General features: G+C 42.0%; 1 pseudogene; it reads left to right on the plus strand.

The window, feature by feature from the left end:
• The first annotated feature begins 1,146 nt into the window (after positions 1 to 1,146).
• Positions 1,147 to 8,717, plus strand: LOC148521639 (uncharacterized; annotated as a pseudogene).
• The last annotated feature ends 9,506 nt before the right edge of the window (positions 8,718 to 18,223 follow it).

Genomic DNA, 18,223 nt, shown 5'->3' on the forward strand with positions numbered 1-18,223 from the left:
AATTATAAATTATTTGATTACTGGATTTTTGTAAGCAAATTCTTTTGGATTTGAATATCAGGACAAAGCACAACAAACTCTATATTAAACCGATGGACATCGGTTTTAAAATATAAATGTCCAAGGCTTCCATCACACCCCATTCAAGGTGGGTAAACTACTTAACCCTGTAAGACCTTGTATTGGATTTACTGATTTGCACTATGGAAGCTTGTCTATGTGTTTTCCCCCATCTATGGAGTGACCCAAATGTATCTGCATCTACGTTGCATTTTGCAACCACTACAGGACCATGGTGCAAATTGAGTCCAATGCCCATCACCCACCAGTAAATGGTGAGTGCATTTATATTTCTTAAAAGAGAAACCTCTTTTTGACGGTATTATATGATATTACCATTCTGTTTTCTACATATCTCTGAATACATTGAGAACACAATCAAACAAATTCATAGGATAGATCATGGAAAGCGCTGGAACTATCCTGTATTTCCATAACTGTCTTTTGAGGGGCATTGTTGAAAGGCTCCTGCCGTTCCAAGCTGCACGTCTGGATCTACCATTGGATCTAACTGGGAAATTGGCACCAGTCTCACACATCCCTACATATAAAATCATACCAGAAGTCTTCACGCACTGCAGAATAGTTCTCATATTATCTAAAAATAGACAGAGAAGTTTATTTTTACCCCTTTTACACCAACTGAATAACCCGGGTTATTGCCGGGTCAATCCGGGTCGATGCTCTGTGTGAACGGCTTCCAGAAAAATATCCCGTGTTGATTTACCCGGGAATCTTACTCGGGTTGAGAGCAGGGTTGTTCCCGTGTCATGCGGCAGTGTGAACGGGTGCTACCCGGATTATTTTACCCGGCTACATTCTGCTATTAGCTGATTGGAGCTTCTGGGGTGCTGGCAGATGATGTCATTTGTCAGGGCCCTGCAGAGAGATGCACACGCAGCCACTACTTGCCTGCCTAACCTCCTGCACACAGCCTGCACCACAGCCTGACCAACTTCCACAAATGCAGGCTGATATACAGGCTGCCACAGTCAGAACTGCACCACAGCCTGACCAGCAGCTCCAAACGCAGGCTGATACACAGCCATAACAGCAGCCTGAGCCACACCCTGTTGCTACAGCAGCATGTGTGCTGCATCGAACTGGACCGATGCCGATATCCGAGAGCTACTGCTCATCAGGGCGGAGGAAGAAATTAAACGCCAGATGACCGGCACAGTGAAAGATGCAGTAGTGTACCAAAATATAGCCCAGATGCGGGAGTCCCGAGGGATAAAACGCACGCAGCAGCAAGTGGTCAATAAATGGAAGGCCTTGCGTAAGCAGTTCACTAAAGTGCACCATCATAACCGCAAAAAAAGTGGTGCAGGCCACAAGGAATGGGTGCATTACCAATTGTGCTAGAGCACTTTTGGAAATACAGTGCTTTCAAACCCCATAGCACTGTCCTCCTCAATTGCGCCATCCTGCTCCAGCCAGCAGGAGGATAGTCAAGAGGTACCGGCTACACAGGTTACCCTGCCGTCCTCGCAAAGCAGACCAACATCACAGCTCCTACTGACCGATGAGCCTGGAGAAGGTAGTGGGATGGATTCATCTGTGAATACTGACAGTATCACTACCACCATCGATGAGGTAGTTGAGACAAGCTCAGAGACTGCGCCCCCTAAAAAGACCCCTCCGCTACGCGCTAATAGTAAGTATTTTTAAAAAGAAAAACACCCACATCACACACACACACACTACATTCACTTAAATCCAAATGGTAACTGTTGCAGAGTGCTGCTAGCGTGCAGGTAGATAGAAGGCCACAAGCACATGTACGGAAACACCACTGCTATCTTTACGTCAGCTCAGTGCATATTATATTTTTGTTTTTGTTTTTCCCCTTTGCAGTCTACAATGTGCCACCCAGAAAGAAGAAGCTCAACAGGTCGGAACAAGCAGCTAGAGCGATGACTTCTGTGATCGTGGAGCATCTCCGCGAATTGGATGCCGACATTCAGAGGCAGGAGGATGCTAGATTGGATCGGTTTCTAGAGTCCGAAAGGGAAATGCAGCAGTCATTTATGAGGCAATTAATGGATATGCAGGAGAGACAGATGTCTTTTTTAGAGCGCACATTTGCTCGTGGTTATCCCAACCAAACACAGCCATTACCACAGGCCCCTCTGTACCCAGAACACAGATTTGGGCAGTGCAATATGGAGCCCAATTATTACAAACCTAGCACTAACCCTAACACAACACAAACAAACCAAGAGTTCACCACAGTATACAGTGTATAGGCAATTGCCGTAAACATGGCCATTTTAAATATTTTATCGTTGTACCAACCGGTACATGTTCTATTTTAGTTTTTTTTTTAATGTTGTGTGGCTAAAATTATCATGTTTATTGTGTAAAGGCACTTTTCATTTTTTTATAACTTTTATAGTATATTTTTTTGCCCGCAGGGATCTATAAGACACTTTTCTTTTATACTGGGCATACGATGTTTGACATATGTTTTATACTGTTTTTATACTTTTTCAACAATCTGAGAATGTGTTAAAACTGTTCTATTAAAAAACACAATATATGCACATGGTTAAAGTAAAAAAAAAAAAACTTTAAAACCAAATAAACCAAAAACATGTTTGGAATATGAAATTTAGCCTTTTTATTTTAAATCAATGGGAAAAGCAGGGAAAAGCAGGGATTACCCGGGTTCAGTGTGAACGGGGCAAACCCGGGAATAACCCGGGAAAAGTTGCAGTGTAAACGGGGTCTGATGCCGAGTTCAACCCGGGATTGACCAGTGTTCAAATTCCAGGGTCGGACCCGGGATTTTGGTGTAAAAGGGGTATTAATGTATTTTAGAATCAGGGTTTATAGGGAATCATAAGGTAATTTGGTTCCACAGAAAGGAATCATAAGGTAACTTGATTCCACAGAAGTTATAGGGAATCATAAGGTAACTTGATTCCACAGAAAGGTCAAACAAGGGACTAATTTGACCATGGGTAGTGCAGAAAGTAGCTGACAAAGGCCCTCATTCAGAGCCTCTCGCTAGCGGCAGTACGCTCGTTCCGAGCGATGTTCGCACATCTGCGCATGCGTACGGATCGTTATACGCATGCGCGAACCAGTCAGTGCGGCCGAAATTCATGTGCTCGCAAAATAGCGAATGCCTGATAATTTGAGTGACAGGATGAGGCGTATGTGGGTGGTAACAGGGGAAGGTGCTTGAAAACGGGGAGTGGAAATCAGAACGCAGGCGTGCTTAAAGGTCAAAACGGGCGTTTTATGGGTGTGCATATTTAAAACAGCAGCGTCATTGACCACGTCACTGGGTTTTTTTTAAGCCAGAACTGTTCGCAAAATTGTGGTAGCAAAAACCAACCACAAGAATAGCGAGCAGTTCATACGCTGGTCGATGTACTCGATTAATCTAATAAATAGCGGACATGACGTATGGTGCGAGCGGCCAGGGGGCGTTTTTAACAAATAAACGAGCATATGTTTTGCTCGCTCGTTCAGACTTAGAGGTGTGAACAGACTGCAATTTGCGAACGGATCATTTGAATAGCCACCCCTTGTTTTTGAACGAACGACCGCAAATAGCGAACGGCTCTGAATCAGGCCCAAAATGATAAAAAATGTTCCAGAGGATTGATGTCCCTGAAAGTGACTGGTTCCGTCATCACAAAATGATAAATGTGAAGAAAAGAAGCAGAGCTTATATCAACAAAAATAACCTAGATAACACACTGGATGATTGGATTGAGAAATTCAATATACTTACATTTGAACAGGAATAAGGGCAGGATAAGACACTCATAGACCACTGGACTCAATTGAATTTAGAAAATAGGATTAGACAAAGAAGATGAGTTAGGTTACAGACATATCCTAATTGGTCTTGTTTGCACTGTGGATTCTGCAATCCAGCGGGGGACACTATATGTAAAAATTGTAGTGCCCCGTGGTCTGAAGCCTGCCCACCCTGTGGCACAAGTCCAGTCAGCTCCTTAAGACCCCAATGTAATTTACCACTGATCCTTTTGTAGAAGCAGTGACCTAAAAGAAGTACTGTATGTTAAAATATTAGGACAAAATTGCTACAGCTGTAACAACTAAAGGACCCCATACATCAGCAATTGATTACCGCAATCGTGCAATTTGCAATCGATTGAAAAAGGGAAAGATTGTTATACACAATCGATTGCAAATTGGACGATTGCTGCAATCAATTGCTGATGTATGGGGGCCTTAAGTTATGCACTGGTAAATTTGTATTTTTATGAAAATGTATTGCCGTATTTTGCATAATAGAGGAATGTTGGGTTTTATATAAACTAGCGTTTTTTCATAATGTATTTTCATAGTATAGGTATTGCTAAACCATTTGCTTTATATTATGGATGCGTACAGCAATAGAGTTTCTGTTAAGCTATTTTGTTTTCACTGATTAAAATGGAATGTTTTGAATGCAGAATTTCACAGAAACTGAGTGTTGTAGTAAAACAGATATTTGTATGGTGTAATGAAACCAATGTATGTATGTGATGAGACAAAGGGCCTGATTCAGACCCACTCGCGAGCGGCTGTCCGCTCGCAAGTGGGTCGATGTTCTGCACTGAGCATGCGATGATGTGACAATATGTGAGAATAAATGCAGAGCGTATGCCGAGAGATCACAATTGAAATTGATGCAGAAAGATGTGAATTATGTTAAAAGAGAGTACTTTCAATTAACAAAATAGTTTTGCCTCCACACACCATGAGATGATTTTGCATATGACAAAGAACAATTTGGGTGCCCATTAGAAGAGGAGGAGCTAAGTGAAGGGGTGGAATTGAGGACTGTCATATTGCCTGATGAAACATAGGAGTTACCAAGAGCCAGTAGTTGTGAGATAAGGGAGGATGCAAGTATAGCCCATGCCTCTGAAACAGGAGATGATCAACATGAAGAAATACATTTACATGGAATTAAACATAAGCTATAATTGTGAAATAAAATAAGAATGGGAGTAGTGATTTGTGATTGCCATAAAAAAGGGGTTAGTAAGAAACACACACAGTGATGTACTGTACAACAGTTTTCTAAGCTAACTAGTAATTAGTTAACATAGATTTTGTGAATAATAATGATATTCAGATTCCAATGTATTTCCTAACTACATTTTTGAAACAGCTGAATGATGTACGCTTACAAATTAAGATGTTATTTGCTTCAGAAAAATCTGCAGAAAATGTTTTTACAAATGTACAATATAGGCAGGAGAAGGGTTAAGAAGCACAAGTCTACTATGATTTAATACTCTGCAGATATTAGGGTTTGAGTTAGTGAAGCCCAAACAGATAAGAATTTAAAAGTATTTACTGGGTAAATTTATTTCTCAGTTTGTTTATGTTATAAATACCAGAGTCACCAAGTATACAGTAGTATTAATTTAATATTACTATTAAAGGATGTACAGGTTTGAACCCAGCTATTTTATTATTGCTAGGTTCAAAAAGAGGGGAAAAGATAATTATGATGATAATTACTCAAATACTTACCTTTCTTGTTTGCTGCTTTTCTATTGCCTGAAAATTTAGCTGTAATTACGGTCAAAGCACCCACCAGAGAAAATACCCCAGAGGTAAGAGGCAATGCCCTAGCAGACTAAGCTGCCAAGCAGGCCACAGTAAAACTCCTACCTGATAATCTGATACTGGTGGCCATAACACCAGAGACATTGGACCTGGACCTCCTTAAAGAGTTACAGGCCCAGGCTCCACAGAAAGTAGAAACCTGGAAAAGACTTGGGGCACAATGTAATAGGTAGTCTGTTTTGGTAAATTGCGAGTTTGGTGCTAAACTCGCAATTTTTCACAACTCTCCAATGTAATAGGGTGTCTGTTCACTAAAACTCGCATTTTTCAGAGTTACTAAAACTCCCCATTCTCAAACTCACATCCAGATGTTTTCACATTGAAAACAATCAACTCGCCCAATGTAATAGAGTGTCTGTTTCAGACTCGCAAAAAAAAAGATTATCAAAAGTCCCCAAATAATAGACCTGCTTCAGGCTAGCGAGTACATCCTGAGCAGGTCAGATTAACACAGAAACATGCACATATCCATGAGATATGTACATGTTTCTGTGTGTACTTATGTAAAATGTTTTTAAATAAAAAAAAAATGACGTGCACCCCCTCCCCAAAAGCATAACCAGCCCCGAGCTTTATAAAGCCTGTTCTGGTTCTAAAAATACAGGGGCCAAAATGCGTAGGGGGCCCCTGTATATTAAGAAGTGCCAGCGGGCCCCGTAATGCCCCGCATGCTGGTATTTGTGGTTCTCCAAATACCAGCATGCAGGGGAGGCTTGCTGGTACTTGTGGTTCTACAACTAAAGACAGTATGGAAAATTCATTTTTACACTTTACACTAACACTATCAACCCGGCACCCACGGCCATAGGGTGCCGGGGATAGCCCCGGGCTATCAGTTTAGGCCTGGGGTGCCCTGGAGAGGGGTACCCCTTTATTGGGGGGGTACCCAACTCCACGGTGAAAGGTTTTCCCTGGCTGTGGCATTATTCCCCCACTAGAAAGAGTTCGGTGCTGGTTCTGGAATTTTTAGGGGAACTCTACTCGTTTTGTCCCCTGATTTTCCAGAACCAGGACCAGCTCAACAAAGCCCTGTGCTGGTTCTTAATATACAGGGGCCCCCTGCGAGAAAGTGAAAGTTTGTACTGTTACTAAAACTGACACCCTATTACATTTGGCCCTAGGTGCCTGACTTCAGGGTGATGGATGGATGGTTAAGCGCCACCTCTGTCTGCCACGTGCACTGTTCCCAGTCTTAGCCCAAATACTTCTTGGAAACACTCACCAGTCTGGAAGATGCTATCATGAGAATAGCCAAGAAGTGCTAGATAGCCCCAAGCTTTAGTCAGGCTGCACATGCCTACCCCCCAATTGTTGCAGGGTGTGTAATCGGTGTGTTGCACAACCCAGGAAAAGTGCTCAAGGTACTAGTACAAAGGTACCCCACAGACATGTTATCCTTTCCAGAGATTAAAGATTGATTTCATCTAGTTACTTAAATGTTCTGGGTATGAGTATGTTTTGTGCACGGACCTGTTTTCAAAATTGACTGTGGTTTTGCAAGGCAGCAAACACAAAAGAATAATCGGAGAAAATAAATTAATTGCAGAAGTGACTTGTATATATGGAGTACCTGAGGAAATAGAGAGTGACAAAGGTACACATTTTTAGTGGAAAACATAGAATGATACCTTATATGATATTCACATCATGCTAGAACAGGATGTGAATTCCTGCAACTGTATGAGCATGGTGACTAGACTCAATATGTGATGCATATATACTAGGAACTAACCAAAATTCACCACCAGGTGTTCTCTTCTATTCCAGATTCCAATTCAGATTGCAGCACCCACAAACTGCAACCAGGTGATTGGGTTGAGATAAATGCTGGGCATACACTATATTGTCATTTGCTCCCATACATTATCAGATTTTCATTCCAACCAGCCAGATTGGACAGATGTCTGACAGATAATTGTATAGTGTATGCCCAGCATAAGGAAAGTCCTAGAACCCAGATAAGAGGGTCCTTATCAAGTTCTCCTAACCACTCCAACGGCAGTAAATGTGGCAGAAAAGAGTACCTGGATACATGCTTCACACTGCAAGATCTTCACACAAGGGGAGTTGGAGTAATCTGAAATAATGAATAGATATATGGTGCTAGGCCCCAAGCCAGACAAAGGCTTGTGGGGATGCATAATTTGCTTCTCTCTATTTTGTGCGTAGTTATAAGGCATACAAATTTCTACCTCGGGGAGGGTCAGGCGGTTGCACCTTAGCAAGACTAAGTCCAGCCTCATGGATAACAAAAACCATTGACATAACAAATAGCCCAACCAATCATCGAGTAAGGAAAGATCTTGTAAAAAGTAAAACTCATGCCCATGATCTAGTATATATACCATGGTATAAGAAAATGGGTTTAGCTTTATCAATATTGGGACAGTGTACAGAATGCTCACAATATAGAAGCTTTAGCCAGACTATTCGATGATGTTACAGATTAAATATTTTATGTGCTTGAAATAGTCACTAATAAGTTGCAATTCCAGGTGAAGGTTTTGGGGCAGTTTAGGTTTCTCCTTGACTATCTCACGGATGCACATGGAGGTATGTGTCAAATAGTGGCACCAGCTTGCTGTAATTATATAGCTGATAACTTTTCTGACCGGATACATACACATATGGAGAAAATCAAAGAATTGAAAGACCAATTTAGGAAAGCGCATAATGATCCAGAGTATGATATTGATGGTAATGGATGGTTTTCATGTTTGGACCCGGCAAACTGGTTTAAGGGGATAGGGGGATGGTTTTTAGGTATACTCATTTTACAAGCCAAAGGATTGGCATTGCTTGCAGTCATTTATCTTGTCATTAGAATTGTTCTATGGCTAAAAGGGAAAATACTTACACTTGAACGTTGTTCCAGGAACCATACCACAACATCAGCTACAATGGTGCTCCGTTATGATGATACTGCACAGATTTGCATAATCTGCAAAAAGAGAGCAGCTCTACTTGAAAAGGACATATTTGAACTCTGCATGGCTACCACAGAAAGGCTGTACCTGACTATTGGACAAGACAAAGACACAGGACCATAGGGAATGAGGGACACACTTCCTATGTGGTCTTGAATGGGTACCACTATAAAAGGGTACTCCATGCATCCTACATGTTAGGTAGACAGATGTGTGAAGTAGGGGCCAATACATAGGGAGTGAACAATGAGATAGGTAAGATGAAATAAGCATCTCAGATTTGAATAAAAAGGAGGGAAATGTTAAAGACAGGATACCATTTTGTTCACTAAAGAAACTATCTTGTGATATTCATGTACTAACAAGTATATATTTATTCAAATGTTAGAATTTCTTTGGAAAACAAAACTATTTGGAGAAACAAAACAACTTTGCTGGCATCAGACATAAAATGCTTAATCAGTAGTTGTGAAGGACACTGTGACAATGTTGGCTAAATAGTAAGCCAAAGAGTCTGCCTTTGGCAGACTCTGGACTTGCATAGTAACACACGTAACTAATACCCCTTATGTAAAACCCTGCTCAGGCTCAGTGGAAACGGGTTACCCAGGTCTCCTGTTTACCGCATGGTGATTGGCTGTTATTTTGGAGGCTGTCTGTGTGACAGCTGTCACCAGGGAGGGAGAGATTACAGCCTCCCCATATGGTCTGGAATGTTTCCGGTTTTTACCCCATCCCCGCTTCATACGGGAAGGCTGTAATCTCTTCCTGCCCAGTGACAGCTGCCACAGACAGCCTCCCAAATGACAGCCCCCTACTGGGAAGGACCCCCTCCCTGGGAAGGACCACCTCTCCTGGTCGTCGGCCCGCTCTGGTCCGGCATTCAGGGGAGAACTGGATTTTCCGAGGCTTTGTGATAACATAATGAACAGCATCGACCTGGGATATTCCCTGGTTGATGGTGCAATGGAAATGGGGTAAATCCTGAGCCTGACCGAGCTGGACCCGTGTTCCAAATCCCAGGTCACACTCGGGATTTTTGGTGAAAAAGGGTATAAGAGGGTTGTAAAAACTCATGTTTGAGCTGAATAAACCAGAGAACTGTTATCATCACAAATGTGTGTGACTTCTATCCTGCAGTTGACTGGAGCTTAATATATAGACCTTGAAGGTTGCTATCTGAGCTCTATTGGGAGCCCAGTAAGTGTTCAGATTCCACAGAATATTGTATTTATTTTATATACCTGTTTATTTGCCATAAAAGTATGCAAAGCAAACACATATTAATGCAGATAACTGATCTCTATGGTTAACAGAAAGAAATAAACAGGGCTGTGGGGTCTCCAAGGCAAGTAATTGGTGGAGGTCCACACCACGTAGACTACACATTACTTTTAATATGTAACAAAAAACAAACAAAGTGGGTACTCATATATACATATTATATCTTTATAGATATATTAACAGTAGTCTATATTATTGAACAAATTACAGTATATCTATAAACTTACTAGTAATTGGGCCCTACATATGACGGGTCACCTCAGTCCGCACCTCGCGGCCCTGTCCCACCCCCCCTCGTGGTACCCTCCTGCCCCAGCCCCACTGTGTATACTTATCCTATTCATAGCACAGAGTTGCTCTCAGTCCTCTCTGGCTGGTTTCTCCCATTGCTGCTGTGCACATTTCAGAGACGGGGCAGACCTTGGCTAATTATTACATAGATAATCGTATAAGGTTATTTTATTAGAATTAATTTATAGAGCACACACAGCAGCTAACCTAATAGAGAGACTCTCTAATAGCAAAATACTGAGAAATGAGAGATAGATAGCGTTAATTACTGTACCTCCCCTTTCTCCATTATTTGGTATATATTTAACTTGTACTTTAGTTGAATGACCTTCACCACTCTTTACTTTTCAAAGTTGCAACCTGAATAGAGACTCGTGTGGGAATTACAAAACAAATGACTTTACTGATACCTAATTATACACATGCAATTCACAAATGAGTCTATCACAAATATACAAAAGGAGAAAAATACATTAGTGTAATTATTACATTGTCACAAAGCCTTGATTACTGCTAATTGTAAAAAATAATTTGTATTTCCTGTAATTATATGCTGAAAATATATACTTTAGCTATTATCATAGAAACAGCAACATTATCTCTGCCAATTGATTGTAGTGTGTATAACCCTGCAGCGATTAGAGTAATAAAGTCTTTTCTCCAGTTGCAGATGGCACATTGCATCTCTTACTGAGACCATAGCATCCTCTACATACATAAAACCTTTTTTCTAGTTTGATAAACAAGAAGTATTGTGGTGCAAAAGCACTGAAAATAAAAGGGGAACTTTCATACACGAAGAAAATGTTGTTAATTAATAAAGAAAAAAAATTACAAATATGCCTTTTACAGGAATACAGTAGTTACAGTCGTCTTTTTTAGGGTCGATGCAGAGTTGATCAAAGTTGGCTGTAATTGTCCTCGCATTGTGTGCATTAAACTGAACGAGTATGCAGCATGGTCGTTATACCCGTCATCATTATCAGTGCACACTTGCACAAGCCCTATCCTTGGTGCAAAATGTCCATCTGGAAACAGCCATAATTCCGTATGTGCACTAGCCTGCAATTCCATTGACCTGCCCTTGCTGAGCTGGAAATGCCACTTAATTCCGTCCGACTCTGCATCTCTCAAATTACGCACACTTGGTTCTGGAGCAGACGCAGAGCAAAAATATGCAGGATAAGCTACACAAATGCTCTTAGGTTCAGCTCTCGTATATCAGCCCCTTAATTAGCAATGCCATGTAAAAAAGCTGATCCCAGCTTTATAAGGAGCATTATGGTGTGGGGTATACTGTGTAAGGGACATTACTGTGTGTGGCATACTGTGTAAGGGGCATTATCGTGTGCGGCATACTATGTAAGGGGCATTACTGTGTGTGGTGTACTGTGTATTGGGCATTATTGTGTGCGGCATAATGTGTAAGGGGCATTACTGCATGGCATAATGTGTAAGGTGCATTACAGTGTGGCATAATGTGTTATAAGGAGTACTACTGTGTGGCATAACATAAATGGGCTCTGTGTTTCATAACATATAAACACTGGCGTCCCCATATTCATAAACTGTGCTGCTGTTACTGATCCCTCCCAATCTCCCAGAATGGTGGTGGTGCTGGGCGTGACGTTGTTGTGCATGGCAATCTGGGAGCGGGCACCGGAGAGGATGGAGCAGCAGCACAGTGCAGCAGCGCATCCACTTTCTGGGCATGCCCCCTAGAGTGATGAACAGGGGGGTGCCACAAAGCCACACCTTTTTTCAGGAGAGCGCGTGTCGAAGGCACGCGCAGCAGAACGCCATCTATGATTTTTGCAAAGGGAGCTTTCGTCTGAGCTCCACAAGGTATACAATTAGCTCTGTTCATATAGTTTGATTTTGTAGTACCACATAGGACACTCTTTGGGTACTGTACCTTCTGGTAAGTTATCTCTCAATGTTTTTCACTGTTTCTAGTTAGGACCACTCCTAGCAGAAAAGTGGCAAGTGGCTTATTATATTTTTTTATTGTATTTTTGCAATTGTGTGTAACCCAGGCTTCTGCATTTTTTATACATCTAGAGTGCAACCTTTCTTTTACTGATTTATTGCGATGTGCGATGGGGATTTTTTGTGTTTAGAATTTGTTTTCATTTCTGTGAAAAAGATTCCAATGATTTTATGACAAATAAAATGTACTTATAAGGACTTTCTCATCAAACCGGAGTCAACTACTTGAGGCACTTGATTTCCACCATAAGACCACAGCAAATAAGTATGCTAAAAATACGTGTTTACAAATAAATAAAACGCAATAAAATGGACAAAAATGTATTTACTGAAGTTGTGGTGTGGTGTAAGTGAGAGAACCTATCACAAGTTCTTTTAACAGAAAGCTAATTGATATGACAATTCTGTACTACAAAACTGTCAGAGCCCCGGGAAAAAAAGACAACGTTCATCAGCCCCCAGGACTCCAGATAGCGGCCTTGTGCTATTGCCAGAAATCCTGATGGTAAGTAGCAGGGGTTATGGGGAGGGTTAGTGTTAGGGATTAGTATTAGGGGGTGGGTTAAAGATAGGCACTCGGGGGGGGGGGGGGGTAGGATTAGGCACTATGCAGGGAGGGTTAGGTTTTGGCACTAGGGGAGGGAGGGTTAGGTTTAGAGGTACTGTAAGGCTTAAGATATTTACTAACAGCTGTTGTTATCTTAGCCATGTCGGGATGCCGGCGTCTGGATTGTGACCCACGGAATCTCGAGCGCTGGCAACCCAACCCCCATACAGTACTGTATGTGATACTAAAAACATCACTTTGAACGGAAAGATGGTACATTGTTGGCAACAATTTGTTGCAGTATGCCAAATGCCAAATTGTTTTGCACAGATTATCAAAGAATAAAGCATTTTATGATTTAAGCCTGTAAAAGCCATCCTGAGATGGTGACAGATAATGCGGCGAAACTAGTACTAAAAATGTATATTTTTTATAAATGTATTTGTTTGTATTTTCATTAATGAAATAAAAGATAAAAGGGTTAAAGTCCCTTTAATGTGTATGTGTATATAAAGTAGTAAAACATCCTATTTTCTCTGAATGTAAACATTTATGATATATTTCTGTCTACGGTAACTTCCACTAGTTGTAATTTTTTATTTTATGATGTTTAGAGCAGTTTTACATCATTAAATAGTCTGTGTATATAGATTGTGGTACTAGTTAAATCAGAAAAACATGTTATACATGACAGACCATTTAAGCACAACAAAATGCAATGTGAATGGATTATAGGAATTTGGTAATGATTTTTGTTTGATGTAGTGCTTTAAAGCTTCACAAATGGGTATTATGAATGGTACATTAACTTCATCTTGCAAAGTTTTTTAGAAAATAAAGCTAGCTAAACAAGATTCAGATGTCACACTGTTACAAAGTGCCGTCACTAGTTCTGCCTGGAAAGCAGAGATATTAGGTACTACTGAAGACATATGCAGCAATAAAATTATTTTATATTTACTGCGCAGTGTCCAAAAAGTGACAAAAATAGTGGAGAACAGATATGTTAACATTTTACATTTCACACAAAGTTTAATTAAAGTTTACAGTTTCATAAGTAGGCATTTCAAAAATATGTCATGATTTGTAGGGCAATTTTGAAATACAGATATAAGGGCCTTAGGATCTCATTCAGACCCGCTCGCTAGATGCATTTGCTTGCACCCAGCGTATGCAAAACCGGCACACACCCAGAAAGGCAGGCGATCGCCTGGTAAGGCATAAGCACCCCCACTATGTCTTGGCGTGCGATCATCCTGTGTATGCAGATGCCCACCAGCCTGTCTCCAGGAAGTGTATGCAACCATCAGTACATCGGGTAACATCGGATGCGATCGCAGAGCTTGTGGCAGAGCATACCCTACCGCAAGCACTGCGATCACTTCAGTGTGAAATACAACCAGGTGACGCTGCCTGTTAATTATGCACGCCTCTGAAACGGCGTTAAGATGCTCAGGCATGCCTGCATTCTCACCTCTACTCCCCCCGTTGTTAATAGCCAGCCCCTATCACCACCCACAAATGGCTTCTCCTATCACTCACTCTGCTGGGCTGTCTATGCGCAGCGAGTGAACGCTTCCCAATCTCTCGCACTGGTTTGCACATGCACACTGCGATGCATGCACAGAATGCGAAATTCGGCCAGCTACGAGCGAACGCATCCTAGCGAGCGGGTCTGAATCAGGTTCTTAATTCATATACAAAACAAAAACGATATGGTGTCGCACTGATATGTATATTAATGTCAATATCAAATCCAGAGAATATATGCTGTAATAGTTCCTGTGACTTCATCACTCCATCAGTGTGTTCTAGTATTTCAGGGAATTTACCCTTATGATGGAAGTGCTTACCTAGCAATCTTGTAATAATATACTACTTCAAACAAGCGTTGCCTTTGGGGAACAAGCTCTGGAAAGTTTTGCTTTCCGGAGTTTGATGCATTTGGGCGATGTCAAACCTCTGAAAAAGGCATTTTTTGAGGTTTGACTGCATTTTTGGTGTGCATCTCGCCCTTTATGTTTTTGGAACACATTGGTAAACATTATATCTTGAATCATTCTACAAGTGGCAGCATACTCAAAGACTTTAGGCATGGCATGACTTGCTTGGACTTGTAGTTCACATGCATTTCCTAGGGAATTCAGTCTCAATACTGAACAGGCTAAGGCTGGTGGACATTATGGCAGTATGTTTCCATGTGTGACATAGTCAGGATAGGGGTCCCTCTCCTGGGGTAGATGGACTCCCTCTTTACACAAACAGCAGCCGTAGAAACAGGATAAAAGTCTGGGGTTCTCGTACAAACTGGTCGGCGCCAGTCTTTATTGTGCCAAATGAATATAAACATAAACAAAACATGACCACAAGTCCTTGCCCGGCTGGGCACTAGCTACACAGCAGATTCCTTCTCTATAATAATGGTAGGGCCTATTACCCTCACCATCAACAAAACACGTTCACAGTACTTACAAGGAAAGTAACCAAGTGTCTCTGAACAGGCTAGTCTGCCTGCTGTCCCAGGTTTGAGACACTCAGCCACAAACAAACCATGCTTATATTAGTCATTTCCAGCTGCAAGCCCTAATGAGCCTTTTACCAGGCTGAAAGGAACAAAACCTGGAGTGGCCTTTGGATGGAGCCCTCCCTCTTCTCACATCCACACCCCCAGGACCCAAACCGGCTTTACTCTAAAGCCAACATTTCTAGTCTGTTTTTCCAAAACAGACTTCTCCTGGGGGTTTCAGAACACATATGACAGGACCCTAGGACATACATATAAGCTATTCCACACTTCTCCAGTGCTTCTATCACACATGTTATGGTTTTCCATACTGTAGTGTCACCAGCCCATCGTGTCATAATCTAGTGCTGGTATCTGCTTCTTTGGATGAATCCCATGATGTTTGTACATATGAGCATGAGGCAGGTAACACTACTGGGATGGCACAATTAAAAAGAAAGTATTTATTGTTTATGAATACTTTTAGAACTACAGAGATCCGTGCTGATGGTCATCAGCTCGGTTATTTATACCAGACCTTAGGTACTCACATAAGATATACTTACAGGCAGCTCTGCATTAATCATTCTCCATAAACAGTGGTGCTACTGTATATGTTGTGCCTGGTGCTCATATAAGACCATTGTGTTAGAAGAGGCATATGTCAGCCAATGACCCGCAGTAAATACTGTAAGTGGAGTAGGTCATCTTGAAACTGTTGAAATAAGTGAAAATATGTGCAGTAAATGTAATGTGTGGTTTCCCAATACAATAAGGATTCAATGAGGGGAATATGAACAGGCTAGTGACAGTAACAGTTCCAGAATATTAGATGACAGCATTTCCTGGGGCTTGCATGCTTATTAGCATATGGTACTTTACTAATGACTAGTGCATAAAAAATATGTTTTTTTTTTAACCCAGCCAGTCCTTTTACAAATGACACCTAGTGGAGATGACAAGATATTCCATCCAAGGGTATTTCTGCACTTTGATAACTAGCGCTAGCTAATGATAAGAATGTAATCTGTGTTATTGTGACATTTCTGTCTCAACAATAAATGAAATATGCAGGTCTTCCTCTGCTATACTGATGAAGTCAAGATAGCGAACACCTTGGAGAACATGTCAAGTTGAAATTAAAGAAATGAAATGAAAGTAAAGAGTATTAACCATCTATAGAACACGTACTTGTCTACTCACCCGAAACGTCCTTGAGACTGCAGAATTTTTCAGTGAACTGCATTATATCATTGCTATGCCCCTTCTCGGTGATGCCACAGGAGGCCTTGCCATAATGGTATGATTCACCCTGCCTTGGAAATCACACAGAGGGAACATAAAAAGTATGCAAGTTTGACATAACTCTCTATTAAAAATGTATGTATGCATAAAATAAAGTAATGCACAGTGATTAAAGCAGATTTATATTCATTGTTACAGAAGAAAACACACAACAGCACAAATAAAAAAAAAACAGTATAAAATCAATACTGCACCACTTTAAAATAGAATTGTGCACTAATAGTTTTTCCCAGGCGTCCCCCAATTTTGTAGAATAGCATTTGCAAAAGTGATTGTTGGTCATTGAAAAGTAGCTGGAGAAAATGGGTGCAGGCTAGAGGACCAATAGGGGGCTGTAGGTCCATGCAGCTCCATCCCCATAGGCTGTAGTACAGCATCAGCATGTGCTATAAAAAGACAGGAGACCTCGTGAAACTGTTTTAGCCTACAGTTCTCGGGGTAGGAGCAGGTAAGTGAGGATAACTTTAACATATACAGTAAAAAATGTACAGATCTTAGTACTATAACACTTAGGGCCTTATTCAGACCTGGTCGCAAGCGCTGAGCGCTCGCAACCGGGTTGATGTTTGCCCACTGGGCATGTGCGAGACCCGGCTAGCGACAGGCGCTCCATTGCTACGGGTCTAGCACCAAAGGGGGCGAGCTGTCGATGGTGATTGGGAGGAGGGCAGGGGAGGTGGCCGGCCAAACGGAGGCGTTCCCGACGGAGCGATTGCCGTTTGGGGGCGGCCCCACTGACATCAGCAATGATGTCAGTGGGGAACTTCATGCTCGATCAGAGCAGGAAGCTCCCTGGGGCTTGTGCTTGCCGAGACCAAACCTAAGGGTCTCATCGCAAGCCCCAATGGTTGCGATCAACCTGGTCGCTCGCTAGAGCTGTGGGTGGTAACCCACAGCTTAGCTAGCAACCAGGAGGCCGCACTTCACACAACAAGCGGCCGCCCTCATTCAGAGCGACCGCTTGTATCTAGCGATTGACTCTGAATGAGGGCCTTAATCCTCATTAAATTAAGGTCTAAACATCTCAAATCACAATGACCTTTATTTTGGAAAAATACTAATCTTGAAAATGGTAAAATATTTTATACAGATCTTGAGATGAGTAAAAGTTGCAGTAGGGTCATTGTAAAGGGGGGTATCCACTTAGCGATTTTTATGAACGATCGTTTGATTGTTCCATTGTTTGCAAATCGTTTGCAAAAGTGTCTACAACGACCAGCGATGAGCGTGCCCGCTGGTCGGTTAGACATCTATCATCTTTCCAACATGCTAGTCAACCTGACGAAATCATCAGGTTCAGCATGTTTCCAGATGATTGATGACCCTGCACTGAATGACTGCTCGTTCAGTGCAGGCTCATCAAACGACTGAACGATCGCAATGTCGTAATCGTGCAGTCGTTTCCAGATCTTGCAGTGGATACCCGCCTTTATTCCTTATAATACACAAATTTACACACGTTATAGCATTTCACCAAGCCTGCGGCGGGCCCGGGTAATAGGGGGCGTGGCCTAATCGTGGGAGGCGTGGCCACGCCCCCTTCCCAAAAAAAAAATTATTTGCAGCGGCGCGAAGCGCTGGGGAGGGGGGCGCTCTGGGCCGCCTCAGCCCTGCTCAAAGCCAGGGGAGCGCGATCAGTGTGATCGCTCCCCCCCACAGGCATAGGAGACTGCTGTGGCTGCTGCTCAGCAGCCACGAGCAGTCTCCACT

This window comes from Taudactylus pleione, unplaced genomic scaffold (assembly GCF_031769625.1).
Source record: "Taudactylus pleione unplaced genomic scaffold, aTauple2 ptg000156l, whole genome shotgun sequence".
Classification (NCBI taxonomy): Eukaryota; Metazoa; Chordata; class Amphibia; order Anura; family Myobatrachidae; genus Taudactylus; species Taudactylus pleione.